We start from the raw sequence: 3219 nt of genomic DNA, 5'->3' as shown, positions 1-3219 counted from the left end.
TGCACATGGTGAGATTCTTGATATTAGATTAGTAAAAAATACCAAGGCACTGAGGCTTATTAATAAAGATGCTTTTGACTGACTGGGCCTTGGGGCAAGGTGTGTAATTTACAACAGACATCTTTGGAAATGGTAATTCTTTCAGGTGGCTTGGTAAACTTCCTGCCCCAGCTAAGACAGGTACTTTGGATGTTAATGCTTTTCTGCAATTTTAATGCAATTTCTGTGTTTGATAATGGTAGCAAAGGCTTCCTCCACCCACTGCTTTGCCAAAGGGGAGTGCTGTTTTCTGGGAGGGGTGGAGTCTTTGCTCGGGGTAACTTTCTGCTGAGTGCAATATACCTTTCACTTTTCACCTGCAATTGAGACAGGAGGTACAGTAACTCTGAGACTTGACTAAGGTCCTGGATATTGAATCACCACTACGATCAAGAGGTAAGACTTTACATCTGATAACCTTTTAAAACTAATATGCAGTCAGGCAGATGCATCTTTATTAATAAGCCTCTCTCAGTGCATTGATATTTGTTTTCTAATCTAATATCAAGAATCTCATCATGTGCATGCTGAGGTGTGGAATATATCTTTGTGTTAAATGGTATTGTTTTGTATATTGTACAATTGAAATAAAGCCTCTTTCTGGTTACAAGTATTGGCTTAGAAGACTTCTCCTTGCATTGTATAATCAGGGCCAGTTCAATGGGGCATTTAATTTATTGAGAGCTCTTTCTAGTATTTAAGAATGCATATTAAATTTATGGCGTATTAAATAAAGGGTGAATATGGGTACCATAGGTATTACACCTCTATAATCTCAGGGTTAAAATAAAAAAAACAAGGTGAATGAGGTGTAACATGGCTTACATGGATTATTTAGTAGAACTTTAACTTTAGTAGAAAGTGGCTTTCAACAGCCATCTCTGGAAATGGTCAGTCTTTTAGACAGCTGGGGAGAAGGTACAGAGTAATTTACACACCTTCCTGCTACCATGATCAGAGCAGTATTAGATTAAACTTGTCATTTATTGAAAGCCCAGTTTTTAACAATCATTTTCATTTTAACTTACTTTTTTCAAAGAAGGATCTGAGGTTCACTTCTTGAATTAAATCTTTTGACAAGAGGTAAGACTTCTATTTTACATTTAAACCCATGTTTAGCTGTGTTTTTTAGATTCAACTGAACCAATTTCTGTGTGTGATAATGTCCTTTAATTCTGACAACATCACACTAAATTACATGATATAAAACAGCTAATGTTTCTAGAGATAAAGTTTCTGGGATGCTTCTCATTACTTTGCATTACCAGGGACAGTTTAATTCACCTTGTACAGCATTGAAAGACCATGCTTTTTTAAAGTTATTTAACATTTTATAGAACTTTGTCTACTATGGCAACACGATGAGCTTGGTGAAATTTGGAAAAATACTGCTTGGCCACTTATCTTAAGATAAAGATAGGATAAAGGTTTATTTTTTGCACCTACCTGCCCCCCAGGGAAGGCCGATGGTTTCTAAGTTGATGGTTCCCTACAGTAGACTGTACCTTATCTTCTAAGGTAATGTATATTGACCCAAATCAGTTTTGGAATCCAATCTACTGACGAGATGGAGCACATCTTTTTTTGGATACAGATTCATTGCAATAATGTAACTGCAAATGAATATGAGCATGTATGTTTGTTCATATACAGTGGCAGGAGCAGTCTCTCATTGCAGTGAATTTTCAGGGCCAATTCATCTCTCCATCTTATACTGAATATGAAAGGTAGCTGTGTCTATATGGACTCCTCACTAGTTGGAATTTGTATATATTCCAGTGTTCCCTCAGCCAGTCCTTCTGTTGTAATTCAATTTATCTAATAAAATTCCTTCCCCACTTCTAGGACCAGCAGTTTTTGAACTCCACAATGGCTCCTATTGGAAAGTCTGTGACTGAGACCAAGTAAGAGTTCACTTTTTTATATTAAGCCATTATTTTGTTTGGAGCAATGAGCAATTCTGATATAAATACAATAAAATCATTATGCTCAAACTATGAGAGAGAAAATTAAGGATAATTTAAGAAATCAGTCTTAGCTTGTTTCTATACACAAATTATATTATTTATTTTCAAAGGAAACCTGCTAGGATTCCCCTGGTGTGCAAGATGTGCCTGAATACTTTTGATCAGCTTCCTGCTCACTTGAAGAGGGCGTGTATGAAGCACACCACGGCAGAGGAGATCAGGATGGCCTCTCAACAGGCAAGGAAGGACATGATAAATCACCTGAAGAATGGGGTCATCATGGATTACAACAGAATAGAGATCGTGTTTGGTGAGGCAAACAGGACAGTGGTTGTAAGACTGCTGGAGTCCTTGGGCCTTTTTGTACGTGGGAAGCCAGGTAAATGATTTGAACTAATTTAACGTCATATTCGGGAAATCCAGAGACCGTCTTCACACTTGCAGTGGCTGTTGCAGGAAACACCTGTTGAATCTCACTCTGGATCTCTTGAGAAATCATTCAGCGAGCGAGTCGCAATTAGGAGATAATTTGGTATTTCTTAAGAGAACTCAGAGAACAACAGCACCGATAAATGCTGGGGAGGCAAGACAGGTAGTTTTTTTTGTAATCAGATTCCAATGTCGAATACTGTGTATGAGAGCTTACTGTACGTAACTTTCCTTTTCTCACATTTTCTGATGGCTATTCCGAAGGGGCACCCTGTCAACTCCTAATACATTTAAAAAATCTGTCTGCGTGTTTGATTATTGTCGTTTAATTTTTAAAAAAGTTCAATGTTGATTATAACTAAAGAAATTAATGATCACAAACAAAAAAAGGGCTGAAGATGCGAGTCGCTTTTGTATTAGAGCTGGATGACATGAGCTTATAAATAAAAAACGTTTTATTCCAATAAATCATACATTTTGTTCCATCCTTCTTACTATACTTCTCTCTTGTAGTAGTAAAGCATTTTGATTGAAACTGAACAATACATTAAAGGTTTCATCTATACACTTATACTTACGCTGCTGTGCAGCGGAGCCTGATACACCCCAGTGGGCAAAAGACATATAATATCCGTCTATTAAACGCATACCTTAGGCGTATAAATGTGGTCTGCAATTCGCCTAGAATGAAATTCTAATATACGTCTATTGTTATACGTCAATTATACGTCTATGATTAGATGTTCATTATACCTAAATGGTTGGAGTTCTATTATATGGATAA

At 36.8% G+C, this 3219-nt stretch overlaps 1 long non-coding RNA gene across 1 annotated transcript; it reads left to right on the top strand.

The window, feature by feature from the left end:
• The first annotated feature begins 358 nt into the window (after positions 1 to 358).
• On the top strand, positions 359 to 2263 carry LOC148666528 (uncharacterized). The gene is made up of 4 exons (XR_015936636.1): positions 359 to 435; positions 1079 to 1122; positions 1885 to 1943; positions 2117 to 2263. It is a non-coding gene; the product is annotated as an uncharacterized LOC148666528 (long non-coding RNA).
• The last annotated feature ends 956 nt before the right edge of the window (positions 2264 to 3219 follow it).

The sequence above is a fragment of the Lepisosteus platostomus genome, chromosome 5 (genome assembly GCF_059453375.1).
Source record: "Lepisosteus platostomus isolate fLepPlt1 chromosome 5, fLepPlt1.hap1, whole genome shotgun sequence".
In the NCBI taxonomy this organism is placed as follows: domain Eukaryota; kingdom Metazoa; phylum Chordata; class Actinopteri; order Semionotiformes; family Lepisosteidae; genus Lepisosteus; species Lepisosteus platostomus.
Note: the sequence above shows the minus strand (reverse complement) of the source record. Positions and strands in the feature narration are given on the sequence as shown.